Genomic DNA, 13,453 nt, shown 5'->3' with positions numbered 1-13,453 from the left:
TACCTTGGCAAATCAAAGTTACTGACCACAAGACACACTGGTTGTGACAGCTTCTTATGCTTACTTAATAGATATTTCAAATAGTAGCAACCTGTCACACGCGTTTAGTCAGGCTCAAAGGTTGATAGACCCCCTGACGGGGCTGGGAGGCTCTCCTGAGCCACTCATCCCACCCACTACCCACCTGCCTCGCAGCCACTTGCAGATGTGGCTCTCGTGCTCACCTACCTGCAATATTGCACCTGCCTCAGGCCCCTGCCAAGAAGGGTTTACTTTAGTTCTTAAAGCACACGATTGAACTGGCCATAGAGGGTGAAGCATCAGGCCACTTCTTTCAGACTCCTGGAGGAAGGTGGAACTCCCCCAGCTGGCCAGATGTTTGCAAATTCACACAAAGAGCCTAATTAACAGTTCAAGGATGAGCAAAATTTGTTATTGTTATAAGGAAGGTCAGCCTCCCTCACAGTGACACTGACTTAAAAGCTTCGTATCAAAGCTAGAAGAACAAGGAGCAGCTATTTTCTCTTCAGAATGGTTAAGGAGATGCGAGGATGGTCTCCAGCAGCTACAGCTCGGACAACAATACCGTCAGACATACAAGTCAAATACTGCAGTCTTAAGCATCTTCCAGAATTGCCATTCTGTTSTTTTTGTAAAAGTTTAAAGGTCAAGAAATACCTAATTGCTCTGAACTTTCATCAGGAACTTTTCCCCTTATTCTACTGCAAAGCACAATAAAGACATGGTGTACGGGGTGTAAAGCTTTCCACGAATTTTTCAACAGGAGATACTACACTGGCAGCCTAATTAAATCACCTCAAAACAGTTCTCATGTCTGAGCTGCACAGTTTGAAGAATATATATATATATATATATATATATATAAAATCAGACAGTATTCATATCTTCTAGTAGCACTGGGGATTACTACATGTTTTTTAAAATTATATATTTTTCAGATATTGACCCATTACTACTCTCCCTTGGATTTCCTTTCATTTAAATCAATTACATAAACCAGCTTTTAAATAGAAMGCCAGAAGATATATGCAAACATCAATCTCACCATCCATAAAGTTTCATATATGCAGTGTTCATTCCCCAAAAAGAAAGAAAGAAAAAAAAAAAAGGACGTTTACTAAAGGGAGAGGACAGGTTGAGTAGCATTAATTGTGGATATTTTTGGCATTGAGTAACAGAATGAACTGATTTTTTATTTGACAAAATATTGCACTGGGATTTCTACATTATCCATACTTGACCCTTTCGTGCTCCCTGACTCATGGGTCTCTCATGGGCTATGATCCGAAGACGTTTACAAGACGAACGTGCTTCAAACAACTTGAGGCATGTTAAAAAACCATCCAATACCTCTAGAGAGCCTCAATCCAGCAGGTAGCTGAAGTCAATTGTACGCCAATTTTAAAAGAAAAATGCTGTGTTTCCTTAGAGAAACAAAAAATTAACCTTTTTCTGGCTCTTTTATGGATTGAGAATAGATTTGGGTGGGGAAGGGAGGAAAGACAGCTTCTTTATAGCAGCCAGATGGAACTCCAAATCTAGACAGTTTACTCAGTGAGCTAAGGGGAAGACGTCAAAATATGCTTTCCATTAATGTAATAGTTGAAAACACAACTGATCTAAAATACTATATACAAACAATTACTGTTCTGCTAACAGAACTCATGCCAATGCGCATGATTTTATAACCATAGTTTAACAGCAACAGAGTTATAAGTCAGCAATATGGTATTTTATTCTTAAATATTTGCTTGGGATGCTACTTGATATCAGACTTCAGTCAAAATAAACTTTAGCAAGCAGTACGTTAGATGATCCCATCTGCCTATTTTAAAGACAAAAAATCATCCTTAATTTCCAGTTAGGTCCTCCAAACCAGAAGGGTTAGTTTCTGTTCTTATTTACCATGATGCAAAGCTGGAGTGAGTGGATTTACTTCAGTGGTACAGGTCAGAGACCTACGTATAATCAAGGTATTAAGAGTGTTAAACAAAAACTAAAAYCTCAAACCCAAGTACAATACATTCATTTTCTTTAGTGGAGAAGCGTTACCTGGTGCAGATGGGAGACAATACCATCTTCTTTGCGTTTTCACTTACATTGTTCAGGCAAAAGTACTTCAGTAGAAATAATCATTCACTTTGTTCAGATAAGTACTTACAGAAGTTTGTTTTCTCTCAGTAGGTGCCAAGAAGCCCGCTAGCCGAACCTCCAACATCAACAGAAGGCTACCRAGCGATCTTTTAAACACACAACTCAAGAAAGGGACTCAAAGGAATACTACAAGCAGYTTATATTAAGTTCACAAGAGACGTTGTTGTTGTCTTCTTAGAGACAGTTACAGCGCTGAAGCTTGGAGCTATTTGTGAGCAGAAAAATCAGGGCTCTAACTTTGATCTTTAATCCTGTGAGCGTGTGCATGCATGTATGCGCCCAAGAGAGACCATTAGGCTTCTGCAGTRGGCAAATGCTCACTCTTCCTATGTATTCATAAAGCAGGATCAATATAGGGAGTAATTTACCTTCCAAAATAGGTTTTCAACACTACTGGCTTGAATGGAATAACAGTCAACTCACTGTACCCAGCTGCGAGGCCTTCTAAGGGCGGAGGGAAAACTTAAAATGAAAATCCTTTGCTTATTACATTATTACACTCTATTCTTATGTACCTTCTTTATTTGGCCCTGGATTTTCCACCCATCAGCACATGCTACTGCTGACTTGGGGGAAATCATGCTTCCGGGCAAAAGACTGGAAAAGCTTATCTCTAATCTTAATTTTCTGATGCAAGTTACTAACTTTCATAAATCTAATGGAGAAAAAGTTATAAATTTTAATTTCATAACGGCCACAGGCTATTAGTTCTTACCCTCTTCCAAGTCAGTATTAGCCTGGGATGAGTGTAAGCCAGAAGTATAAAGTAGAAATGCATCCATGTATAACCTATTCCCCCCCCCAAACAGAAATTTTGCATAACTTATGTAATTCAGTCCTCTTCTATGAAGAAAGAAGGTAGAAATCAGGAGAGGATTTCAGTGTGAAACATATTTTGTTGTCCAACATCAGAACGTTAATGGAACTACAGAGCTGCCAAAATGAAAGCAATGACAAAAATTCCTTAATAATAGACTAATAAGATATTCATCACCAAAGTATTTAGTAATTCTTCAGGGAACATGAATAAGGATTACAACATATGATGTATTAAGTCAGTTATTCAGTGGCATTTTGGAAAAAAAAGAAAAGCAGCAGCTTTAGGGGCAAGAAATTAGAATACAGCTGGAAAGATATAATCCACAACTTAAACTGTCTCTTGAAATGCGCAGAAAGAGGGAGTGCCACTGAAACTATCTTGTGTTTCCCAACAGGTACTGCAAACAGAGCAACATGGAACAGTGGAGCATTAGCTCATCCTCAGTTCATGCTCTCAAATACTTTTTGTTCAAAAGTTCACTTTTTTAAAAGCATGGGGAGCTGAAATAGCTCAGTTAGAAGAGCTTTAGACTGAAGATCTAAAGGTCCCTGGTTCAAGCCCAGGCTTCAGCAAGGCRGGTCTTTGTTGCTRCAACCCTGTCTATCATGCTCTAGGTGACCCTGCTTGAGCAGGGGGGGTTGGACTAGTTGATCTCCAGAGGTCCCTTCCAACCTTACCAATTCTATGATCCCTTTCTATGATTCTACAATGTATGTGTTCACTTGGGTTGTAAGATAGGGTAAAGAATCATGCTACCGGAGTCACAGTGAGAAATCCCTCAATCATTCTCTCCCTCCAAAGCATTTCAAGACCTAAGGTCTTCCCCCTACAAAATTTTTAGGATCAAAACATACTCTGAGCATAGTTTCAGCATCTTTCCAAATACCCTAGCACTTGGCAAAAATCACGATCCCTCTGAAGAAAGCTGGTAATTTATACTAGGAGAAAACTGGGGAGCCTGATTCTCCGAGGAGGCGCTTCCCGTGGATTACGGTTCCCATGCACATCCAGGGGAACCAAGAGCAGYGCTAGCCAGCTCGGCAGCGAGCACTTCTCTTTGGGGGACGCACGGCAGCCGCAGCTGAGCTCGCACACGTCTCGGCTCTCAGTGTCCAGATAACAGGTGCAAGTGTGTCTGCACAAAACCTCCTGAAAGGGCWTGAAGCTGAGCAATCCTGGCACTATATTAAAACAACAACAAAGTGAGTGTGTGTGTGAGAGAGGTTTTGAACTGTGAATAAGGCAGCCATCACTTCAGGATTTTAAAACACTTTACAAATCTTAATCCTTACAAACCAACCCATCTCAACCTCTCTATCTCCTGGGAAAAGGCAAGCATTGAATTTTTCCCTAATGGAAAAGGGAAATGAAGGCACAGAGYAATTGAAGTATAGAAGTGGAGACAGGAGCAGAAAGAGGTGGAAGTTGCTAGATCAGAGATTAATTTATACCTCAGGGTACAATCCCCCAGGAGAGCCTAGGGTGGTACACTGCTCCCAAGGGAGCTCCAGCAAGGACGGAGCCCTTAGGCAAGTAGGTGCATCAGAAACATGGAATAAACATCCTTCYGTATGGTGTACCCCTTGGAGCTACAACATATCATAGTGTGTAAATACATATATACACACAGGAATAGTTAGTTCCCCAGGGCCTGAATTAACATATGAAGAGATTTTATTGTGACAAAGGCAAGCTATCAGATGTTCTGAAATTAAAACATCTTCTTTCAGTTCCCATTAAAGGAGGAACTGATGATTAATGCTTTTTACAAATGAGAAATGAAGTCAGAGCTTGCGTGGTACCAGTGGAGCTGGAAGACAGAGCGCATCTCCTTACAGGGTGACAGTAGCCGCACCTGGCCCGTACTCAAGTGTGTCGCATCCTTATGGTATATTAAGGATCAGAATAGCAACTACCCAAAAGTCAACTTTAAAATTAGAGCCTGCAGCTTGTTTATTAAGCACCAATAAAACTCATAAGTCATGTATTTCCTCTGTGAAGGTAAAAGAGTATTGGTGCTCAGTGAAATTCATCTCTGACGTGATTATGCATCTTAACTCRCCTAAAGAGATTTTAGTTGCTAGAATCATTGCACTCTTCCCTAGTAACCAAAAGGTTGTGTCTACAGCTGTTACCCCCAACAAGAAGGAAGATTAAGCAACAAGTGACTGATGAGCACAGCACTTCAATGGCTTGGATAGGGACCGCAGAAGCACATATGGGACTGACAAACCACCATCGCCAGTGCAGAAGAATTAACCCTTATCTTTGTTAAAAGATGATTTCTCTCCTCTGCCTGTTCAATAAAACTCTAAAAACTTCAGGGTGGAGACCACACTGTTGTATTTCTGTACAGCACTCAGCGTAGTGGATTATCAGGCGTATATAAGGGCTTCTTGACGCTGTGATAATGCAACTGTTAATGGTTTTTAATTCGTGTTAGAGAATAAGTTTGCAAGAAGCTCTATCAACTTAGTACGTCTACCTCAAGCAAGATTGAGGTTTTTGACAGTCTGGTATTTTGTGTCTGGGCTTCCTGCAACATGTGTTATTAAGCAGTCCAGGCATTATGACTATGCTTTTTGTTTAAAAATGAGGTGTTTAAGTTCTGAGCAGCATCAAGACTAGGAAGAATGAAAATGTAAAAACAGCAGTGATAAGAAGCAAAAAGCATTTTCAGTGCTCCACCATAATTTTAAACACTAATTATATGGCTTAAAACTCTAAACTTACACAATTATCTTTAATGGTTGCAGCATGCAAGATACTATTCTGCAATTTAAATAAGTAAGTTTATTAGTATAACAAGGAGAAGTTCTAGCCACCTGACTGTTTACAGCATGCCAATAGCTCCTATCTTGGAAATATTATCTGATCACAGAGTTGGGAGCAATCATATGGGAGGTAATGAAATCATCATAGTAGATGATGTTATTCCTAAGTGAAAACATTTGCACCATTAATCTCTAGACCTGTAAGTAGGAACAGTCTTTATTTTCACAACACCTGGCTCAAGACAGAGTATGGCAGGTTATTTGCTTCAGCAAACGAGTGCAACAGGCCTGGAGCCTAGAAAAAATGGACAGTGAATTTATATTTTTGAGGAATGGCAGTTAATACAKAAAAATCTGCAGTTTAAGTTCAAACAATTGTAGAGGGCAGGTAGCCTGCAAGCAAGCCACTATTTCTTCACGGGTGTGCAGACTGAGCTGAAGGGAGGGAGATTTCGCTTCCCTGGCTTAGTGCAAGTCTTCTGGACAGTGGCGTGCATCTATCATATTAAAAAGAATAAATATTTGCTAGGAAGAAGGAAGTTCTGAAGATTAGCTTGGTGACCAGAAGCCATTATTCCTCTTATTATCTGTACCTATTAAAGAATACTTCCTCTCATGATTGGTCATTTAAGGTCATAAATATTTGAAAAGATCTGCATTTCATCTACTGGGGAAAAGCAAGGGGGTGTTAAACAGCACAGAAAATATTTTGTTTAAATGCAAAGAGTGAGAAGAAATTAGACAGCACTAATCCATGGACACTCATTCACATCTACCCTCACCCTTCACACCCCAGAGATGGATTTCAAGGTTGTTTTTTTCTCAAGCTTAGGGGTGGCAGGGGAGGAGGAAGACAGAGGAGAAAGATATATCCTTGCGCATAATCAGTGGGCTTGCAATACCTCCCAACAGCGTAGCTACCATACAGAGAGGCAGGTCTTATCTCAGAATTTGCTTCCTCCCAGTTTTTGTTAATCTTTGTCTTATCAGAGGCTATGCAGAAGTTCTATTTTCTGTCCAAACAAAAACACAGTCTAGGTAAGAGAAGTTATGAGGTTACAGCCTGCTTGCCAGCCAGGCCCCCAAAACTGGGTCAACCAATGGGACCAAAAAAACCTGAACAAATAAACAAAAAAATCCCATAGACTTGACAGTCAGCCTTGYTCCCTGCAAATACCCCCCGCACTGTAGGGAGAGGGTCCATCTAATCACACCTCACCAAATGCTCTCCCTTGCTTCGCTTGTCCAACTGCAGCCTGGGTTACAAGGAGCTGCAAAGGTCTGGCTGAATACTGAAAAGCAGGTAAACTCCCACAGCTGGAGGCACCGATATACTGCTGCATAAAGACAGCCTGCTCTCTCCGCCTTTGTCAGAGGAGCTGTGCTTTGTCTGGGTTGAGACTCGGCCAGTTTTGTCCTTCGGCATTGGTGAAACCCTCCATCGCAACAGGCCCTGGGCAGTGGGGAGACGAATGCCATTTTCTGCAGTTATTGCAGCCCGTGCCCTGATGGCCAAGAGCTTCATCTGCACACCGAGGAGCAGGCAGCTCCTAAAGGCTAACACGGTTGTCTCCTACCAAAGCCTTCTGAACCAGCCACAAGAAGCACTAGTCCAACCCGTACATCATCAGACATTGGTCAGCTCAGGGTCAAGTCTTGCAGAAGGCCAAATAGGAGAAAGAAAAGAAAAAGGCCTTTCTCATGATCAGATTGGAGCTCCACTATCTCAAAACCCAGTCCTGGGAGCAACAACATATGACAAGTCCAGTGCGAAAAACTATCATGAGATACAACACATTCAGATCATCTGGCTTGTTTATGCCTTACAACACTTTTTTTCCAGAAGTTGCCAGTCTAGAAAAGACATGCATCTACCCTCCTCTACAGCCATAAATAATCTATTCAATAAGGTTACTAGAATAACTTCAACTAATGTTACATTCAGAGCACCACTTACAGCAGTGTAGAGTTGCTGATTGCCTATATGTGATAGTAATCAAAATTAAACCTCCAGTGCCCTGGTTTCTCTACTAATAGTAGCACCACTTTAGGGAAAAAAGCTCATTGCAAAGTGTCCCACTGTCTCCTGCTCAGCTACGCAAAGGCAGGCCCGTCTCACTCAAAGATTCATAAAATATTGTGCATTAGTTGCTCATGATAGACTAGTTAAACACGATCTTCACAGGCCCAAAGCTGCATAGGCAGTCATTTTGTGATTTCAGGATGGTCATATTGAAGTCAGATAATTACTCAGCCTAGTACCCTGATGTTCACACAGGCAAAATACTAACAAAGCATACAAAACACGATCCCATCTACCCRAAGTTGGCTATCTGTGGAATAACTTCCCAGATGAGAATTTTCTTCCCAACTTCCTATCCTAGTTAGGCCCATAAACACAAAGATTTTGATTCCTTCTAAAACGATGTTGCCATATCTAGCACACTTGTGGATGTCATCATCTGTTAGCATGAGGTTCCTTTTCTAAAGCCTGCTGAACTCCCAGCATGCCAGATACCCTCCATCAGGGATTAGAAGAAATAGAATAACTAATATAATTCCCCAAACAAGTTGAATGTTTGATTAGGTGTATGTGTTGAACCAGAAATTATCCAGAATAGTTCTGTGGTTGTCATGGTGGCCATAGGATCTTAAGCTAATACTAAATAGTCTAAGACCAACTCATGTGGCAGCTAACGTAATTGCTTGTTATGCTCAAGTTGTTTGCTTATCATCATTCCACCCGCGCCTTTTCCCTTCTCTCTTCTATCTTGATATCTCTTGTCAGTCAGAGATAATGACATCTTCAGAAGAAGGAACATCCTTAATTACATGCTCTGTTCAGTGGGTCCTCTTCCTTGCACTGACCATGAAAAAACCCATCAAATTAATAATTCCAATGCTTCACAAAATTAGCTCCTCAAGAACTGGTGTATCACAGCATAGACTCAGTACTGACTTCATCATAGGGCTTCCACTTAAGCTGAACATTCATAAAACTCAACTTTGGACAGAGAATCATCCCTTTTCACATCCAGATTCACTCACACCATATGGACTTTACAAGGATTCACTCATTCATTGTATGTATGCAAAGGACATGTGTATGTATGTATTTGCAGTAATGGCATATATGCACATTTGCTCCCCACCGGGAAAACCAAATTATATTTCAAAGCTGTATGGGAGAAAAGTAAATCCAGCTGTGAACTTCTTCTGTAGAAGAGATGAGGAAAAATACAATTTCACATAGCAAACGCCTCCACCTACATATAATGCCAAAAGCAGCTGCTGCCATTGCCTCATAAGAGCGGAGGCAGCAGAACTGGAGACATGTCTTCTCCTGCTTGTGCATGCTTCTCTGGCCTAAAACATGGGATTTCCTGCTGCACACCACATTACAATGCAAGTCCATTCCTATGACTGCAGCTGAACAAACTCCGTTTTGGAAACCCTGACCCATGCTACAAATTTCTGACAGCAGAACAGCGTCAGCTGGCAAGGGCGCAGAAAGGAAACACACCCCTTCAGCAGTGTGTAGCTATGGTAGCAAAACTCAGGGCAGAGATGCAGCAAACAACAGAAAAGTGCTTTTGTGAGCTTAGCTAGTGCTGCCCAGAGAGGTCCCTGCACAGACCTGGGAGGTGGTGGTACCCACAGAAGCCTTCTTGCCTTCTACTTTTGTTTCTGGTTGTGGCTGTCCCACCAGGTGTGATTTCAGAAGATCGTAGCAGGGGTTCTTTGCTTCTCACTGCAAAGGGGAAATGTTTCAGACGTGAGCCCTTCCTCCTCCCCCAGTAATTCATTCCAATCTACCAGTATTTTCTTTGTAATGAGAAGAGTAGCGTTATMGTAAAGAAATTCAAGTAAGAACTCACTGAGCCACAGAAGGTAGGGACATATCTCAAACTGTCCGTCTTCATCATGGTGCGCACAGCTATGTACATATACAGTCAGACTTTCCCACATGTAAAGCCAGAGAAGAACCATCTCAAACAGAAGAAATAATCTGTGGACACTGGACAGTCATAACCTTGCATCAKTGAACTAAGTGCAGCAGTTGATGCATATATGATGCATCAGAGCAGAATATAACTGCTGCCAGTGCAGCTACCCCTCTTTCAGTTTCCTGGCCTAGAGATACTGAGGATTTATGTYAGCAAACTATTCATTTGCGATAAGGAAACAGGGAATCTATATTTTTTACATTTGTTTTATATAAAGCCATCACTGGCACAGCATTTTGTGACTCCTCTCTCTTTGCAACATGCAGTTAGTCTCCTATGTGCTCAAGTGTGCTATGACACATTTGTACTATGCCACGACTTCTTCAGCATTTATTATGTTCAGAAAAAAAAAAAAATGAGATTAGATTTCCATCAAAGAATAAAGAAAGATGCATACTTAACTATTGCCTTTAAATTACTTCTCATTTGGCTTTTGCAGAGTTCTTAAGTCCTGTATAACACCAGATCAACAAAACAAAGCAGTTTTATATAGTTCAGTTAGAAAAGATTCTTACTACTTTTATATTGGGAAAAAAAAAATATTGCTCTCTCTTTTCTTACCAATACTTCAGAAATTTCCTTGTAAATTTAAGGTTGGATAGATATTGCCTTTCCCCGTTATGTCATAAGCAAGCATGAATAAAATTAAAAGAAACTTTTACATTCATTGACATGAAATCACATGTTAAAAAAACAGAATATTTAGTTATGTGTAAACAAGTTCACTTAATTATGTCAATTTAGATTTTTCTAATTGTTCTATTTATACTAGTTGGTTGAAATGCAAACAGCAATTTTTCATAAAAGCATGACCCAAAGCTAAAGGGTTTGGGTTTTTTTTTCCTAACTGGAAATACAGTTTGTGTACTGATATACACTGAAATAGTTCTCTCCGTGCTTGCTTTGTTATGAAAAGTGATTATCTGTAGCTAGGGCTCTTTACAACAGGATTCCTCTGTTTCGTGTATTAAGATGCTAAAGAAGTTTTGTTGTTGTTGTCTATTTATTTATTTTTTATGTATTTATGGCATAATTAGCTCACATGCTACTCAGATCGAGATGGCCTGACAGGAGAAAGCCAGCACCTTCTTAGACAATAAGGTGGATTTGTGACCGTTTGAACACAGGAATAAAGAACCGCCAGTACAAATAACAGAAAATACCTAGTCTCAAAGCACAGATTGCAGAAAGAAATCCCGCTTGTGTTTCCGATACCAGAAACGTAACCCTRAAGCACAGAACTGCCGGGCCTGGCGCACAGGGAGGTTAGGCGCTCCTCTCCTCTAACACCCGCTGCAAGCCCTGGCACGCTGCTCAGGACAGCGCTGTGCTCCAGCTGGCAGCCCTCCAGGCGCTAACTGCGCTGGCATTTGTTGCAAGGGAGGGAAAGAAGGGAAAAACTGGTTTAAATATATCTCAGCAGCCTCCAGCAGAAACTTTGGCTGAGAAGCCCAGCGGTAAGATAAGCCCGTTGAATCAGCACTGCCCTCCCTATTCGGTGACTCTGCACACCGTAGGACGCTTTTAGAYCTAGAGTAAAACTGAATACGGTAAATATGTTTGAATAAATTCGGCAAGCTACGTCTATAAGCCTGTACTGAAGTGAAAGCATACTCTGATTGAAACTAAACAGCTGTCAATGCTTTGAGGTGTTACAAGCATGAGACTATTTAAAGAGAATGACTGGAGCCATCTATTTTATTTTGATCAAGCTAGAAAAAGCTACACTTATTAACCACTGACTTAYTATTAACCACTTCTATCTGCCTTGAAGATGCTCAGTCACAAAAAGGTACAGGAAGAGTAACAAGAACAGAGGTGACTTTAGTGTCAGGGAATACTTTCCACTAAAAAATCAGCCCCTAACAGACAGCACGGACTTGCAACATCTGCCCATTTCCCTAGAGCCACTGGCCACTTGTGGCTTCACCAGTTAYGGCCTTAAATTACCATTTCACACTTACGTATGCAAAAGTAAGCAGCAAGCGTATTTCACATGCACCTTTGTGTATGTACACATGCATATACATAAACAAATACACACACATATATAAATACTTTCTATATAGCGTGTGTGTGTCTGTGCATGCATAAAAATACATGATTTAACTCTACCTCTCTGCAGACCTCACTCAACTTGTATTCTTGGCACAGGAGCCCCTTTCATGCTTCCCAGCCCCATGGTGAGCAGCTCAGCCAGGTGTGCTCTTTCGCCAATTCACTTCATGAGGATGGGCTTCCATTTATGTGACAAGCATATGAACGCACACCTTTCCAGAAGGCAGTGCTCTAMGAGAAGGCAGATGATGTGACGAGGGAGAATTTCCTGCGCAGGGCTGTAGCAGTGAGCGTGTCACCCAGCAAGTGGCCCGCAAACGCTCGATCCTCTCCAGCTGTACGTGCCCCACTGCGACGCAGCATCCCAGCTCCCAATGCCGGGCCCTCACGTGAACAGAGCTGATGCACGGGGCCCCAGCACAAGGATGCAGTGCTATGCAGGAATTCCTAAAATGCAAACACCTCAGCAGGGAGAGCACCACATGAGATGTCCATGGGAGCCCCACATGAAGCTCGACAGCCCTAGCTCTTCCGTTCCTCTGCAGCATTGCATACTCCCATCATTGCCTAGGAACTTGGTACCCTTCCTGCTTTGCAGACAGCARATAGGGACAAAGACATTTTAATTCTGTCATTTCTCACTGTCTTTTCTGTATGTTTGCACCCTGAGAGCCAAGATTCTAGCTACATGCTAATCCCAGCTGCCTTTGGAAAGATGAGTATTTCCAAACCTTGCTGGTACAGAAACAACTTCAAGAGCATGAATTCCAAAGGCCAAAAACAAAAATAACAGAGTACACTCACATTCATACATGCCAAAAGGCAAATTAAAAGCAAGTCTCATCAAATGTAAATAAATCTCATGTCTCTTGGGACAGCAATATTTAGTTTTAAAAAAGATGTTTTTCTTTTGTTTTTAAACAGGGACGAAGATTGTGAAAGTGAAACAATGCATGACACAATGTGTGACGACGGGAGCTACTACATACAGAGCTACAGGCCCATCTGGTCCCAGGTACTCAGCAGCCACAGTTTAGTCTTAAGAGTGTGTTTTTTTTCTAGATGGCTGAAGTCAAGTGAGAAATCAAATGTCCAGTTTTGCTCATTTAACCTCTCTCAATAGAGAAAAAAAAGATACCTTCAGAGGCCAATTCATCCCTTCTTAAAACAGATAACCACAACAGGTCCTTCTGAGATGCCTTCCTTTCCATATTGGCTGTAACAAGGCTTTATACGCCTGCCCTTCTCTAGTCATATAACTTTAAAATAGCTAACACGAGATAAGATTGAATTCATCTTAAAGTGACTGAAGCAAACCTATTTAGGAAGACAATTAGGGGAAGCACAAAACATACCCAAGTCTTCAGGAGCTTAAGACTTATATTTTGAGACTAAACTTCCCCCCTCCTACAAGCAATTTCTGCCTATTCTCAAATGATTGATGACCACGATAAAGAGTTGAAAGCCTGGACATCGGCAGATGAAAGCCTTGACTGACGAATCTGAACGCAATCAGTTTAAGGATACTCCAAGAGCAAATATACTTACTAAATCATTTGATATTAAAGAGCAAAGTGGAATAACTAATAAATAAGATTTGTTTCTTTTAGACAGAAAAC

General features: G+C 41.2%; 1 protein-coding gene and 1 non-coding gene across 9 annotated transcripts in view; one reads left to right on the top strand and one right to left on the bottom strand.

The window, feature by feature from the left end:
* Positions 1–13,453, bottom strand: part of RFX2 (regulatory factor X2) — a 64,164-nt gene that overhangs the window by 49,298 nt on the left and 1,413 nt on the right. Inside the window, exon 2 of one of the 8 annotated variants that reach the window (XM_085312387.1) lies at positions 9,407–9,520. The exons of the other annotated variants lie outside the window; for them this stretch is intronic. The gene's annotated coding sequence lies outside the window, so the exon portion shown is untranslated. The remainder of the gene's footprint in view (positions 1–9,406; positions 9,521–13,453) is intronic. 8 annotated transcript variants of the gene reach the window in all.
* TRNAF-GAA (transfer RNA phenylalanine (anticodon GAA)) lies at positions 3,495–3,567 on the top strand. The gene has a single exon. It is a non-coding gene; the product is annotated as a tRNA-Phe (tRNA).

The sequence above is a fragment of the Rhea americana genome, unplaced genomic scaffold, assembly GCF_003343005.1.
Source record: "Rhea americana isolate MKP2758 unplaced genomic scaffold, rheAme1 scaffold_361, whole genome shotgun sequence".
Classification (NCBI taxonomy): Eukaryota; Metazoa; Chordata; class Aves; order Rheiformes; family Rheidae; genus Rhea; species Rhea americana.
The sequence above is the reverse complement of the archived record's forward strand: the minus strand, read 5'-3'. Positions and strand labels throughout refer to the sequence as shown.